The sequence below is a fragment of the Dendrobates tinctorius genome, unplaced genomic scaffold, assembly GCF_039654945.1.
Source record: "Dendrobates tinctorius isolate UK_male_01 unplaced genomic scaffold, ASM3965494v1 ptg000249l, whole genome shotgun sequence".
NCBI lineage: Eukaryota > Metazoa > Chordata > Amphibia > Anura > Dendrobatidae > Dendrobates > Dendrobates tinctorius.
This window is the reverse complement of record NW_027361916.1, coordinates 4,346,788-4,363,983: the sequence shown is the minus strand read 5'-3', so window position 1 is coordinate 4,363,983 and position 17,196 is coordinate 4,346,788. Positions and strand designations below refer to the sequence as shown.

At 44.4% G+C, this 17,196-nt stretch overlaps 1 protein-coding gene across 1 annotated transcript in view; it reads left to right on the top strand.

The window, feature by feature from the left end:
• Positions 1–17,196, top strand: part of LOC141063335 (uncharacterized) — a 51,137-nt gene that overhangs the window by 31,783 nt on the left and 2,158 nt on the right. The window lies entirely within an intron of this gene.

The window sequence follows — 17,196 nt, the reverse complement described above, 5'->3', positions numbered from 1 at the left end:
GGGTGTGTGCACACGCTGTGGATTCTGCTGCGGTGTACAGCACCGTAATATCCTATGGGAAATGGAAACCACAGTGCAGACGGTGCGGATTTTTCCGTGTGGATTTGCTGCGATTTCTAATCCACAGAAAGAATTGACATGTCAATTCTTTCTGCGGATTCCGCTGCGGTTTACCATCTCCTCCATTGTAGAGGTGATAAACCGCAGGGTAATCCGCAGATAAACCGCAGGTCTTTTCACCTGCGGTTTTACCTGCGGATTTTGCTAAATCCGCGCGGATGAATCCACAGCAGAATCCGCAGCGTGTGCACACACCCTTAGAGTCTCCCGGCTATAGGTTCAGAAGTCAGCGACATTTAGGTGGTAAAAAACACGTTTTCATTCCTGCTATACCGCTTTGCATTAATTCCTGAAAATCACATGAAGGGTTAATAAACTACCTGACAGCAGTTTTCAATATGTCGAGGGGTGCTGTTTTTAAAATGGTATCACGTTTGGAGTTTCCCAATATATAGCTCCCCAACGTCACTTCAAACCTGGATAGGTCCCTCAAAAAATACATTTTGTAAATTTCCTTGAAAAAATGAAAAATTACTGCTACATTTTTAAATCTTCTAAAAGGCTAACAAAATAAGTTAGTGTTTTAAAAATGGTGCTGATGTAAAGCAGACATGTGGGAAATGTTATTTATTAATGTTTTTCTGTGGAATGACTATCTGGATTAAAGGGATAATCATTCAAAGTTTGAAAATTGCAATTTTTTTTACATTTTTGTCAAGTTTCTGATATTTTTTTATAAATAAACTGAAAACATGTCAACCTAAATTTACCATTATCATAAATTATAATATGTCACGAAAAACAATCTCAAAATAGCTGGGATTTGTTGAAGCGTTCCAGAGTTATCACCACATAAAGTGACATTGGTCAGAATTTTAAAAATTGGCCCCGTCACTAAGGGGTTAAAGGGGTCTGAATACTTTCAGAACCCACTGTACTTACAGTATAAATATATACAGTGGGGAAAAAAAGTATTTAGTCAGTCAGCAATAGTGCAAGTTCCACCACTTAAAAAGATGAGAGGCGTCTGTAATTTACATCATAGGTAGACCTCAACTATGGGAGACAAACTGAGAAAAAAAAATCCAGAAAATCACATTGTCTGTTTTTTTTTCCTTTTATTTGCATATTATGGTGGAAAATAAGTATTTGGTCAGAAACAAAATTTCATCTCAATACTTTGTGATATATCCTTTGTTGGCAATGACAGAGGTCAAACGTTTTCTGTAAGTCTTCACAAGGTTGCCACACACTGTTGTTGGTATGTTGGCCCATTCCTCCATGCAGATCTCCTCTAGAGCAGTGATGTTTTTGGCTTTTCGCTTGGCAACACGGACTTTCAACTCCCTCCAAAGGTTTTCTATAGGGTTGAGATCTGGAGACTGGCTAGGCCACTCCAGGACCTTGAAATGCTTCTTACGAAGCCATTCCTTCGTTGCCCTGGCGGTGTGCTTTGGATCATTGTCATGTTGAAAGACCCAGCCACGTTTCATCTTCAATGCCCTTGCTGATGGAAGGAGGTTTGCACTCAAAATCTCACGATACATGGCCCCATTCATTCTTTCATGTACCCGGATCAGTCGTCCTGGCCCCTTTGCAGAGAAACAGCCCCAAAGCATGATGTTTCCACCACCATGCTTTACAGTAGGTATGGTGTTTGATGGATGCAACTCAGTATTCTTTTTCCTCCAAACACGACAAGTTGTGTTTCTACCAAACAGTTCCAGTTTGGTTTCATCAGACCATAGGACATTCTCCCAAAACTCCTCTGGATCATCCAAATGCTCTCTAGCAAACTTCAGACGGGTCCGGACATGTACAGGCTTAAGCAGTGGGACACGTCTGGCACTGCAGAATCTGAGTCCATGGTGGTGTAGTGTGTTACTTATGGTAGGCCTTGTTACATTGGTCCCAGCTCTCTGCAGTTCATTCACTAGGTCCCCCCGCATGGTTCTGGGATTTTTGCTCACCGTTCTTGTGATCATTCTGACCCCACGGGGTGGGATTTTGCGTGGAGCACCAGATCGAGGGAGATTATCAGTGGTCTTGTATGTCTTCCATTTTCTAATTATTGCTCCCACAGTTGATTTCTTCACTCCAAGCTGGTTGGCTATTTCAGATTCAGTCTTCCCAGCCTGGTGCAGGGCTACAATTTTGTTTCTGGTGTCCTTTGACAGCTCTTTGGTCTTCACCATAGTGGAGTTTGGAGTCAGACTGTTTGAGGGTGTGCACAGGTGTCTTTTTATACTGATAACAAGTTTAAACAGGTGCCATTACTACAGGTAATGAGTGGAGGAAAGAGGAGACTCTTAAAGAAGAAGTTACAGGTCTGTGAGAGCCAGAAATCTTGATTGCTTGTTTCTGACCAAATACTTATTTTCCACCATAATATGCAAATAAAATGAAAAAAAAAAACAGACAATGTGATTTTCTGGATTTTTTTTTTCTCAGTTTGTCTCCCATAGTTGAGGTCTACCTATGATGTAAATTACAGACGCCTCTCATCTTTTTAAGTGGTGGAACTTGCACTATTGCTGACTGACTAAATACTTTTTTTCCCCACTGTATATGCTTTCCATATAGTGACAGATATTTCTTGTTGCTGAAACTGTGTTTTTTTTCCACTTTAAACCTTTTTTAAACCCCTCTGATCAGTGCGATCATACAACATACAAGCCTCTGATGGCTCCGGTGATGCCCTGTACTACTGTAGTGCCGTGTATCATCACCGCCTGTCAGTGTAATACTAACGGCCCCATACACATGAGATCAGAGTTGGCTGAACGGTCATTTGGCAGACGGCAATCTCTCCCGACTCCCCCATACACACAAATATTCCAGCTTTCCTGTGGTCTGTATGAGAGAGTCGCCTCCAGACTCCTCTAGCGGAGGATTATCTACAGGAAGAACAAACGGATTATCCTCTGAAATTCAGGATGTCAGATCCTTCTTTGCCCTGACATCATCTGTCGGGAGGCCCCCAAATACATTATATGGTCGGCCAATCCCCCTGAAATCAGTGCTTTCATGGAACTTTAGTCTAATGTGTATGGGGGCGTTATAAGGTAACTTATTGGACGCTGCCTCTGGCCCGGCCTAATAGACCTTCATACATTGCAGCCCAGACCCCGTTATTAGGCATGTAAGTATCGGAGTAACTAGGCCGCCCCATACTATCGAGTACTTGGGGGCGTGGGGCATTCAGCCAAACTCTGTCACACCTTCTTAGTTGCCATGTTTGCTTTTCACAGCAGCAAGTGGTTAAACTGTCAGTGATTTGTTGCAGCCTCCTCTGTGCCATCCCTGCGGTGTACATCTATGTTCTGGGGCCCAAAAAGATTCATTTCTCTTTAATAAATGTTTAACATGTTAAAAAATATATAATGTGTCTTCTGCTTTTTGCATATTTTTTTTCTTCTCACAAGAATTGTTGGAGCCAATTTTCTTAGAAACATTTTAATATCGGCTTTTTCTGTAGTTTTTCTTGTAATATAGGAAAGCCTAAGGCCAGAAATAATCCCCATAAATCACTGTACATGGAGACTTTGGGGTCAGATCATTTCTGTCCGTTGTGTTTGTGGAAACAAAAAATCTTTTCTAAAAGCCTCAAACTTCTGTGTATGACTCAGAGCTGAGATCTAACGTGATAGAAGATTCCAGTGCGGGGAAGACGGGAAACCTTCATATAGATGGCCGGTGGGGATGGAGGCAGTGACCGACTCTGGCCAAATCTGTCTCTAGAGCCGTAGTAGAAGATCATAGAATCATAGAATCGTAGAGTTGGAAGGGACCTCCTGGGCCATCTGGTCCAACCCCCTGCTCAAAGCAGGATTTGCTAAATCTTCCCAGTCAGATGCCTGTCCAGCCTCTGTTTGAAGACTTCCATTGAAGAAGAACTCACCACTTCTCGTGGCAGCCTGTTCCACTCATTGATCACTCTAACTGTCAAAAAGTTTTTTCTAATATCTAATCTGTGTCTCCTCCCCTTCAGTTTCATCCCATTGCTTCTAGTCTTTCCTTGTGCAAATGAGAATAAAGTTGTTCCTTCTACAATGTGACAGCCCTTGAGATATTTGTAGACAGCTATTAAGTCTCCTCTCAGTCTTCTCTTTTGCAAACTAAACATTCCCAAATCCTGCAACCTTTCCTCATAAGACAGGGTTTGCAGACCGGTCACCATTCTGGTCGCTCTTTTCTGAACTTGCTCCAGTTTGTTGATGTCTTTTTTAAAATGTGGTGCCCAAAACTGGACACAATATTCCAGATGAGGTCTGACCAAAGAGGAGTAGAGGGAAATAATGACTTCACGTGATCTAGACTGTATGCTTCTGTTAATACATCCTAGAATTGCATTTGCCTTTTTTGCTGCTGCATCACACTGTTGACTCATATTCAGTCTGTGATCTATTAGTATACCCAAGTCTTTTTCACATGTGCTGTCACTTAGCCCTATTCCTCCCATTCTATATATGCTTTTTTCATTTTTATTGCCCAGATGTAGTACTTTGCATTTCTCCCTGTTAAAAACCATTCTGTTAGTTGCTGCCCACTTCTCCAGTTTATTTAAATCTTTTTGAATCCTCTCTCTCTCTTCTCTAGTATTAGCTATCCCTCCTAGCTTTGTGTCATCAGCAAATTTGATCAGTTTACCCTCAATTCCTTCATCTAAATCATTGATAAAGATGTTGAACAATACAGGGCCCAGGACAGAGCCCTGTGGTACCCCACTTGAGACATTCCTCCAACTGGATGTGCAGCCATTTACGACCACTCTTTGGGTCCGATCAATAAGCCAGTTATGAATCCACCTAACAGTTGCCTTGTCCATTCCATACTTAGTCATTTTTTCAATAAGGATTGTATGAGAGACTTTGTCAAATGCTTTGCTGAAGTCAAGATATACTATATCTACAGCATTTCCTTGATCCACCCAATCAGTGATACCATCATAGAAGGAAATTAAGTTAGTCTGACATGACTTATTAGTTACAAACCCATACTGACTCTGTTTAATCACTTCATTCTTATCCAGGTATTGACATACATGTTGTTTAATAATTTGTTCAAAGATCTTTCCTGGTATAGAAGTCAGACTCACCGGCCTATAGTTGCCTGGGTCCACCTTCTTCCCCTTTTTGAAGATAGGAACAACATTTGCTCTTCTCCAGTCTTCTGGCACTTCTCCAAGAATTTTCAAAGATTATGGAGAGGGGTTCAAAAATTTCTTCTGCTATCTCCTTCAGTACTCTGGGGTGTAATTCATCTGGACCTGGAGACTTGAATTAATTTAGGTTAGCTAAGTGTTTCCTCACTATCTTTCTGTTTATAGATATCCTGGATTCTTCTATTCCCTTAATAGGACAGTGAATAACAGTTGATGTTACATTTCCTTTCTGAGAGAAAACAGATGCAAAATAGGAATTTAAAAGTTCAGCCTTCTCAACATCCTGTCTTACCATGTCATCATTTTCATCCTGTAAAAATCCTATAGCTTCTTTGACTTTTCTTTTACTTTTGACATATCCCCAAAATCCTTTATTATTGCTTTTGACATCTCTTGCAAGCCTCAATTCATTTTCAGCTTTAGATAATCTGATTTGTGCCCTGCAGGTTCTGCAGACAGCATTATATTCTTCTTTAGATATGCCTCCCTCTTTCCATTTTATAAACATTTTTTTCTTCCTTTTTAGCATGTGCTTAAGTTCTGTGTTCATCCATCCTGGCTTCCTTAAATGCTTCCTATTCTTCCCTCTTTTCGGAATTGTTAACAACTGTGCTTTGAGAATTTCATTTTTCAAGATTTCCCATCCTTCCTGGACATTTTTGTCTTTAAGGATATCCAGCCATTGGATCCCTCCAATTCTCTTTCTGAATCCCTTAAAATCTGCCTTTCTGAAATCTAACCTTGATGTCTGAGTCTTCACAGGTCTTCTGCCTCTAGTTATCCAAAATTCTAAAATAGCATGGTCGCTACCTCCTAGGGTCCCAGCCACTTTTACCTCCTCAACCATTTCCTCCCTGTTTATAAGGATTAGATCCAAGGTAGCAGTTCCCCTTGTTTTCTCCCTTACCTTTTGGAAGATAAAGTTGTCAGCAAGAGAGGATAAGAATCTCCTTGACCTGTTAGTTTTGCCTGAGAGAGATTCCCAACAAATGTCTGGATAGTTGAAATCTCCCATGACAACTATGTCATATTTTTTGGAGAACTTGGCCATTTGATGCATAAAGAGTTCATCCATAACTTCAGCTTGCACAGGCGGCCTGTAGTAAATGCCTACAATGGTGTCCTTTCCATTGTTCTGTCCTTGTATTCTTACCCAAACAGTTTCCTCAGAACTCCCAGTCTCTGAAGCTTCAATCTCTGTGCAGATATACGCGTTTCTAACATACAATGCAACACCCCCTCCTCGTTTATCAAGTCTGTTTCTTGCAAATAAGTTGTATCCTTCTAGTCTTGTATTCCAATCATGTGTATTGTCCCACCAAGTTTCAGTGATTCCAATGACATCATATTTCTTTTCCTGTGTTAGTAGTTCCAATTCTCCTTGTTTGTTGCCCATGCTTTGTGCATTAGTATAGAAACATTTTAGTTTGTGATTGGTTTCTCTTTCTCTAATATTTTTGGAGAAAGATGATGTCGTCTCCAATATTTTTGGAGAAAGATGATGCCGTCCTCATCATGAAGGAGTTATTTCTCATGTCGCGTGTAATGAATATCTCCTGCAGTATTGCTAATGCCGATTCCAGTGTCGGTAATGAGAGGAGAATTAGCGTTATGGAAGATGAGTCTATGAGGAACGTGTTCAGCTGCCGACTCCGAGGAGGAAACTGCTTGTTGTCTGTGGCCTAAATATATAGGTTTTATTAGTAGATGTCAGGGAAGAAAACTAAACCCTGTAAGATAATAAGTCTCATATGTTTCCCTTATTATCTCCAGTAATTGTATTATTACACAGGATTCTTATGATGTTACATCGGATCATCTTCTCATTCAGGTCTCTACAATATCGGATCCTCTCAGTGAAGATCTTCTACAAAAGAGAATTTTCCTGATTTACCCATCAAGGATGGATATGGACAGAGACAAGATGGCGGAGAGGATATTACACCTCACCCTAGAGATCCTCTTCCGTCTCACTGGAGAGGTGAGAGATTCTGATGACGTCACATTCCATCATTCTTATCTATGGGAATAACAGATGGACAGAACTGGAGAGGTGAGGACTCTGGAAATGTCTGTAGTGAGATTTATTAATGTGTCTCTCCATAACCAGGATTACACAGTGGTGAAGAAGACCTCTAGTGATCGCTGTCAGGACCCTGTGTCTGGGGGATGGGGAAGACCCCTGAGCTCAATCACGGGGCCTCCACCTCACCCCCTGATCCATGAGGACATCAATGACCAGAAGATCCTAGAACTCACCTACAAGTTGATTGAGCTGCTGACTGGAGAGGTGACACTGCTGGGAATGCTGGGACATTATACAGTAACACTATGAAGGGATCGGGGGATGACGGTATTATTGTATGTGTCAGGTTCCTATAAGGTGTCAGGATGTCGCTGTCTATTTCTCCATGGAGGAGTGGGAGTATTTAGAAGTATACAAAGATCTCTACAAGAACATCATAATGGAGGTTCCCCAGCCCCTCACATCACCAGGTAATAGACAGGACTAAATACGCACGGCCTATAATTATCTGTATGTAGAGAATGAATTCAGTCCCTGTATGTGTTTCCTCCAGATCTATCCAGTAAGAGGACAACACCAGAGAGATGTCCCCGTCCTCTTCTTCCTCAGGACTGTAACCAAGAAGATCCCAGTGCTCCTCAGGATCATCAGGTAGATGGAGAGAAGGTGTCAGGAGATCTCCCCTATGATGTGTAGACGGCTGTGAAGGTCTTGTGCTCAGTCTTGTTTTATCTCACCATCCTGGTAGCTCTTCTCTGATCTTGCTCTCGCTTTTCAATGTTTTTTTTTTTAAATGTTGTGCCCAGAACTGGACACAGTGTTCCAGAAGAGATCTGACCAAGAATGAGTAGAGGAGAATAATTATTTGACATGATGTAGACTCTATACTTCTCTTAATACGTCACAGAACTTGTGTTGGTAGCGGATTACCCACGATTCTCTCCAAGCGTGTGACAACAGAACTTGTTTATTCAGGAACAATATATGATAAGCTTAATAGATCAGGAATAAATCATTTGTGTGCCTCTATCTGTGCAGCATCTACAACAGGCTGCTTCTCTCATACACAGACACAGCAGGAAAACAGGAAGTACAGTCACAAGCTCTCCCTGTGTGAGCCTCTGGGAGTGTTTTTTTAAAACTTTATAAACAGCATACAAATCTAGCAACTAAACACTCGTAGACAGAAATGGAGTTGTTGCACTAAACATATTCCAACAACTTGTGTAATGAGAACGGTAGAGATGGCAGGATTAGAGCTGATCATAGATGGGCCTTCTCCATCTGTCTGTGACTTTTACAATATTTGTTTCAGGGTGAAGATCTGACCCATATTAATACTACAGAGACATATGTGAGAGATGATGAGTGGTGTAAAGAGGAGATTCCCACATATGACTACCCAGGTGAGTAGTAACCACTGAATGCAGAGAAGTCACAGATTCCTCTCAGTCACCGGCTGTGGCTGCTTTATCGGTGGTGTAGTCCGGCCGTATTACCATGATCACCATTTTGCCTCTACACCACAACATTCTCCTCCACCCAAAACTGTTCAAATCACTTTGGGCATTGAAAGCCCTTTTCTATAGAACTTACAACCTGGAGGATCCACCTACCTCAAAATGCTGACCGTTACCTGCCCAGATCTGTAACTATAAAGCCCAATGACACCGTATGTAGAACGTGCTGACAAAATAGAAAGTCACATGAAAAAAAATATTATGGACCTGTAAGAGAAAGCGGAGGGTAATGATGCTGTTGGCTTCCTAGAATCCTGAGATCTAATTTCAGGGCTGAAATCTCATCTCCCGAGATCTTGATACCGAGATCTCCATTTGCGCATGCATGGCTCCCTGGCGGCCATGTTCACGGAGTCCACCTCACAGGAGGAAACCACGGCTATGCGGGGGGCTCTGTCCTTTCACGAAATGTCGGCAGAGCTCCCTCGCAGCGGCGGACACCCCGAGCAGCAGCAGCGGCGGACACCCCGAGCAGCAGCAGCGGTGGCCACCCCGGGCAGCAGCAGCGGCCACTCCAGGCAGCAGTGCCAGGCACCCCAGCAGCTCCCAACAGTCGCAGCGGTGCACTGCACATCGGACACCCCCTCATTCCACGCTGCGGCCTGCAGCATCACCCCACTCCTGCCTCCTCGAGAAGCGACCCTGGGACCCCGCTTCACCACAGCAATAAGACGCATGGATTATAAGAAGCACTACCATTTTATTAAAAAAAATGTTTTCCTATGTTTCTCCTCAAACTCTTATAATCCAGAGCGTTTTATAATCCCAAAAATACGGTAACATGTATTTTATTCTAGTTCTTTTTGTACAGATCTGCCCTGATGAAGTGAGCCAGCAGGCTCAGGAAACGCGTTGGCTGAATAAAGAACCCTTTACTCTACCAGAAGCAAGCGCAGTCCTTATTGCACTTCCACATCATTTCTGTAATATTTCTTCTTGAAACTCATCTGACAGAAAATATTGGCCCTTACGATAGTTTAGATTGCCAAGAACCACCGAGCCCCATACTCTAATTACCCAGAGAGTTTTCACCAGGATAATAGGAAACAAATGGACCTTACAAATTATTCTCCAATGTCTCTTGAATCCAACAAAACCCTACCATGTGCCCAGAAAGTAGTGTACAACCATATATAGGGTAAAGAAAGGAAGGAGCGCCATTTAGCTATTCGTACCCAGATCTTGATGGAATAGTTTGCAGACACGATGTATCGGGAGCACTGTTAGTGATCACCCGGCAGATCAAAAGATGGCCACCACGAGAAGGCTTGGCTCTATCTACTCTATTTCCAGATCCCAGTGATTGCCTTGCTTATCATCCTTTAACCCCTCTACATGAATCTGGACTTACACAGAGACCCCTAGGCAGGGGCGGGCTGGGCCGGGTGGCAGGAGGGCATATGCCCCCCGGGCCGGTGCCTAAGCAGCTGCACAGGGCCGCTGGAGGACAGACAGGTCAGGGCTGGACTGAGCAAAGTTCGTTGGGCATTTTTCTCAGTGTGTGTTAAGTGCCCCACTTCCGCCCTCTCCCCTGCCCCACTTCCGCCCTCTCCCCCGCCCCACTTCCGCCCTCTCCCCTGCCCCACTTCCGCCCTCTCCCCCACCCCACTTCCGTCCTGCACTATGAAGGCTCTCTGCCACACATCTGAATCACAGCATGACGTCATCTCCTGCAGCAGCGGTGGCGGCTTATTCAAACCACTGGCTTGCTGAGCCTGACACCACCTGCGTCTTCAGCAGCAGATGGCCGTCTGTCTCCCCTGCCTGGTGAGTGCTTGTGACGCCTCCTCCCCCTGTATTTGAGTATTTCTATTCATTGCATTGCAGTCCTCATCTCTCCTTACACCTAGTTCCCTCCTGTTTGCCTTCATCTTCCATCATAATTGTTTGCTGCATTACATATTTTAGCCGGTGCGCTCCATTTTATTGCTGGCCTTTTTGCTCTCTTTTTTTTCATCCTTACCTTTAGTTACCCCTTCTGTTATATAATTATTATTTTATCACCCCCTGTTTTCTTTTTTTCCCCTCACTTTCTATACCTAGTCCCCTTCCTTGACTTTCTCACCTATTTTAATCCTTATGTGCCTTATCAATAAGGCTATGTGCACACGCTGCGGATTCATCTGCGGATCTTTCCGCGCGGATTTTGGAAAATCCGCAGGTAAATCCGCAGGTCAAAAGACCTGCTGTTTACCTGCGGTTTACCCCAGCGATTTCACACCTCTGCAATGGAGAAGGTGTAAAACCGCTGCGGATTCCGCACAAAGAAGTGACATGCTGCGGACTTGAAACTGCAGCAAATCCGCGTGGAAAAATCCGCACCATGTGCACAGCGGTTTTTGTTTTTCTTAGGTTATAATGGTACTGTACAAAGCAGCAAAAACTGCTGCAGATCTGCAGTGCCAAATCCGCTGCGGATCCGCAGCAGAATCCACAGTGTGTGCACATACCCTTAGGCTATGTGCCCACGTAGTTTGAAGTGCTGCGGATTTTTCCGCACAGATTTAGAAAAATCCGCAGGTCAAAAGACTTGCGGTTTCACACCTCTACAGTGGAGGAGATGGTAAACCGCAGCGGAATCCGCACATAGAATTGACATGCTGCGGATTGTAACCCGCAGCAAATCCGCGCGGAAAAATCCACAGCATGTGCACTGCGTTTTTGGTTTTAACATTGCAAAGAATAGTACTCTGCAACGCAGCAGAAACTGCTGCGGACCCGCAGGGCCAGAAACGCTGCGGATCCGCAGCAGAATCCGCAACGTGTGCACATAGCCTAACTCTTCTCACCTTTAGGCTATGTGCACACGCTGCGGATTCTGCTGCGGATTTGGCCTCTTCGGATCCGCAGCAGTTCTGCAGACAATGTACAGTACCATGTAAGTCTATGTGACTTACATTCCGCTGTGCACATGGTGCGGTTTTTTCACTGCAGCAAAGCTGCGGTTTTGAATCCGCAGAAAGAATTGACATGTCAATTCTTTCTGCGGATTCCGCTGCAGTTTGCCACCTATTCCATTGTCTAGGTGTCAAACCGCAGGCCAATCCGCAGGAAAACCGCAGGTCATTTTAGCTGCGGTTTTACCTGCGGATCCGCACGGAAAAATACGCTGGTGAATCCGCAGCGTGTGCACATAGCCTTACTGACATTCCATATTCATTGTAGTCCATATCTTATTTGTTCCCACCTCCAGGACATATTCCCGTTTTTCTTTTCATTATCTTCTTTTTTTTCTGTATTTTTGGCTATGTGCCCACATTGCAAAAATGCTGCGGAATTGTCCGCATCATTCTGCAACACTCCCCTCCCCCCCCTGCAAAATACAAGCATTTTTAGCTTGCAGAATGCTTGTGCTTTTCCAAGTGATTTGTAGCATCGCTTGGAAAAGTGATTGACAGGTTGGTCACACACAAGCATAGCACTTGATAAGTTTGACCAAATTTTACTATTGACGCTGCCTATGCGGCATCAGTAGTAAAAGATAGAATTTAAAAAAATAAAATAATAATAAATATGGATATACGCCCTCGATCTCCTCAGTGGCACTCCTCAGCGGTGCTGCCGGCAAGTTCTGTTCCCAGTGATGCAGCATTGCGAGAATGACCTCTGATGACGTAGCGGTCACACAACCACGACATCACAAAGGTCATTTTTGTGCGAAGCAAGCCTGGGAACAAAGCCGCCGTGTGCACCGCTGAGGACTGGGAGGACTCCAGGGGGTGACAGAGGGTGAGTATATCACTATTTTTTATTTTAATTCTACTTTTTACAGGGATATGGTACTCAGGGCATGGAGGACAGTCTCCTCTCCTCCAGACCATGGGTACCATCCGCACATGAAGCGCTCACTTCATGCATGGTGGGCATAGCCGCATGCGTAAAGTGAGCATTTCAATGCAATCCTATGGCGGCGGAATTGCCGCGATTCCGCCAAATTAATGGACATGCTGCGGATTTTTCCGCAATGCGATTCAGCAGTGGAAAAATCCACAACATTGGCACAGCAACTGCGGAATCCCATTGGGATTGCATGGGATGTGTTTTAACTAGCATTTTTTAAGCATTTCTGCGGTGGCCTTGCCACTGTGGAAACGCTTAAAAAACGCAACGTGGGCACACAGCCTTTTACTTATTCTTTTTCTCTATTTCCATGTATTTACTGACCGTGCAGGACGCTTGGCATTTGCCACAGAACACCAGGATTGGCAAATTCGCCACTGGCGCCCTGTGCTCTTCACAGATGAAAGCAGGTTCACACTGAGCACATGTGACAGCCGTGACAGAGTGTGGAGACGCTGTGGAGAGCGATCTGCTGCCTGCAACATCCTTCAGCATGACCGGTTTGGCAGTGGGTCAGTAATAGTGTGGGGTGGCATTACTTTGCAGTGCGGCACGGTGTTGGGCTGAGAGCACAACCCCCATCTGTGGACGTCGGGCCCTCAGACTGTCCTCATGGAGTTGGTTTCTAACAGTTTGTACAGACACATACACTCTTGTGGCCTGCTGGAGGTCATTTTGTAGGGCTCTGGCAGTGCTCCTCCTGTTCCTCCTTGCACAAAGGATGAGGTAGCGGTCCTGCTGCTGGGTTGTTGCCCTCCTACGGCCCCCTCCAGGTCTCTTGGTATACTGGCCTGTCTCCTGGTAGCATCTCCAGCCTCTGGACACTACGCTGACAGACACAGCAAACCTTGCCACAGCTCGCATTGATGTGCCATCCTGGATGAGCTGCACTACCTGAGCCACTTGTGTGGGTTGTAGAGTCCGTCTCATGCTACCACGAGTGTGAAAGCACAACCAACATTCAAAAGTGACCAAAACATAAGCCAGAAAGCATTGGTACTGAGATGTGGTCTGTGGTCCCCACCTGCAGAACCACTCCTTTATTGAGGGTGTCTTGATAATTGCCAATAATTTCCATCTGTTGTCTATTCCATTTGCAGAACAGCACGTGAGATTGTCAATCAGTGTTGCTTCCTAAGTGGACAGTTTGATTTCACAGAAGTTTGATTTAGTTGGAGTTATATTCTGTTGTTTAAGTGGTTTAAGTGTTCTCTTTTTTTGTTGAGCAGTGTGTGTGTATATATGTAGATATATATATATATATATATATATATATATATATATATATATATATATATATATATATATATATATATACATATATATATGTACAGACCAAAAGTTTGGACACACCTTCTCATTCAAAGAGTTTTCTTTATTTTCATGACTATGAAAATTGTAGATTCACTCTGAAGGCATCAAAACTATGAATTAACACGTGGAATTATATAATTAACAAAAAAGTGTGAAACAGCTAAAAATGTCTTATATTCTAGGTTCTTCAAAGTAGCCACCTTTTGCTTTGATTACTGCTTTGCACACTCTTGGCATTCTCTTGATGAGCTTCAAGAGGTAGTCACCGGAAATGGTCTTCCAACAGTCTTGAAGGAGTTCCCAGAGATGCTTAGCACTTGTTGGCCCTTTTGCCTTCACTCTGCAATCCAGCTCACCCCAAACCATCTCGATTGGGTTCAGGTCTGGTGACTGTGGAGGCCAGGTCATCTGGCATAGCACCCCATCACTCTCCTTCTTGGTCAAATAGCCCTTACACAGCCTGGAGGTGTGTTTGGGGTCATTGTCCTGTTGAAAAATAAATGATGGTCCAACTAAACGCAAACCAGATGGAATAGCATGCCGCTGCAAGATGCTGTGGTAGCCATGCTGGTTCAGTATGCCTTCAATTTTGAATAAATCCCCAACAGTGTCACCAGCAAAACACCCCACACCATCACACCTCCTCCTCCATGCTTCACGGTGGGAACCAGGCATGTAGAGTCCATCTGTTCACCTTTTCTGCGTCGCGCAAAGACACGGTGGTTGGAACCAAAGATCTCAAATTTAGACTCATTAGACCAAAGCACAGATTTCCACTGGTCTAATGTCCATTCCTTGTGTTCTTTAGCCCAAACAAGTCTCTTCTGCTTGTTGCCTGTCCTTAGCAGCGGTTTCCTAGCAGCTATTTTACCATGAAGGCCTGCTGCACAAAGTCTCCTCTTAACAGTTATTGTAGTGATGTGTCTGCTGCTAGAACTCTGTGTGGCATTGACCTGGTCTCTGATCTGAGCTGCTGTTAACCTGCGATTTCTGAGGCTGGTGACTCGGATGAACTTATCCTCCACAGCAGAGGTGACTCTTGGTCTTCCTTTCCTGGGGCGGTCCTCATGTGAGCCAGTTTCTTTCTAGCGCTTGATGGTTTTTGCCACTGCACTTGGAGACACTTTCAAAGTTTTCCCAATTTTTCAGACTGACTGACCTTCATTTCTTAAAGTAATGCTGGCCACTCGTTTTTCTTTACTTAGCTGCTTTTTTCTTGCCATAATACAAATTCTAACAGTCTATTCAGTAGGACTATCAGCTGTGTATCCACCAGACTTCTGCACAACACAACTGATGGTCCCAACCCCATTTATAAGGCAAGAACTCCCACTTATTAAACCTTACAGGGCACACCTGTGAAGTGAAAACCATTTCCGGTGACTACCTCTTGAAGCTCATCAAGGAATGCCAAAAGTGTGAAAAGCAGTAATCAAAGCAAAAGGTGGCTACTTTGAAGAACCTAGCATATAAGACATACAGTATTTTCAGTTGTTTCACACTTTTTTGTTAATTATAGAATTCCACATGTGTTAATTCATAGTTTTGATGCCTCCAGAGTGAATCTACAATTTTCATAGTCATGAAAATAAAGAAAACTCTTTGAATGAGAAGGTGTGTCCAAACTTTTGGTCTGTATTGTATATCATGCTTGCGGCCACAAGACCACCTGTTCCCGGTGCCGGCACCAGAGAATCCTCACAGCGCACAGTGTGCACGATGTGAGGATTCACACATAGTGACTGTAGACATGTAGCTTAAAGGGATCCTGTCACCTGTTTTGGCCGCTATAAGATGCGGCCACCGCCTTTCAGGGCTTATCTACAGCATTCTATAACGCTGTAGATAAACCCCCGATCTAACCTGAAAGATAAAGTAAATAAGTTTTATTATACTCACCCGGGGGGCGGTCCTATGCGGTTGAGTCCGATGGGTGTCGCAGGTCCGGGTCCGACGCCACCCATCTTCATGCGATGTCGTCCTCCTGCTTGCTTCGTGTCGCACTCCTGCGCAGGTGTACTGATTTGCCCTGTTGAGGGCAAAGCAGATTCCTGCAGTGCGCAGGCGCTGGGCCTCTCTGACCTTTCCCGGTGCCTGTGTACTGCAGTACTTTACTCTACCCTCAACAGGGCAGAAAAGTACGCCTGCGCCGAAAAGAGATGAGGAAGCAAGCAGGAGGACAGCATCACAAGAAGATGGGAGGACCTGGACCTGCGACACCCACCGGACCGCCCCCCCCGGGTGAGTATAATAAAACTTATTTTTCTTATCTTGCAGGTTGGAGGGGGGCTTATTTACAGCATTATAGAATGCTGTAGATAAGCCCTGAAAGGTGGTGGCCGCATCTTATAGCAGCCCAAACTGCTCATAGGTTCCCTTTAAAATCCGACAACCCCTTTAAGGATGGGCCGCTACTCATGGGCCACTGCTGTGTGCTTGCCCCCCAAGCTAAAATTTACCAGCCAGCCCCTGCCCCTAGGCTTGGGCCATGGTGTTACCTGCTGTTCTGTGGGGTGAGATGGCAAGAAGAATAGTCAGGTAGTTGGTCATAACCAGGAGGGCAGAGAAAGTACAAAATCAGAAGACACAAGTGTAGTCAGTAAGCGGGCTGGGATTACACCAGGAAACAAATACACCAGCTGAGCACAGAGGACTGAAGCAGAGGAGAACAAGGCTGAATCTGGCAGATTCCGGGAATAGGCTTCAAGCTTTAGTAGGGTTTGGTGCCTTCTAATTGGCTTAAGCAGGTAGCAGATTGCTACCAGATTGCTGGACAGCACACAAACCCATACTGCCAGGCTGGATGAAACTACTGGTCTCAGGCACCCTAATCTTAGTGGCTGGACAGAGTCAGCGCCACCCAGAGCTTCTGGTTTCGACGTCTCTTCTATTACCAGCAACGCCTGCACAATAAATAAGGCGCTGCTTGGTGATGGAATCAAACATCGCAGGAGCAGATTCCAGTGGAGAGGGGACACACCATCTGCAGATGCCCTAATATAACAAAATTACAGGAAGCTAAAGCAGTAGAAATCCCCATAAAGTGACTCCATTATGGAAATTATAACCCTCAGTGAATTATCCTATGGGAGTAGTGACACTTTATGGAAATTAGCTCGCACTGGATGTTGCAACATGAAAATTGCACATTTGCCATTTTATTATCCAACACATAATGCCCAGATTGTGCTCCAGGAAACACACACCGTAAATTAAGTGGGTTCTTCTCACTATAGTAATGCCAAATATATGGATGCTAAATATGGTTTGGG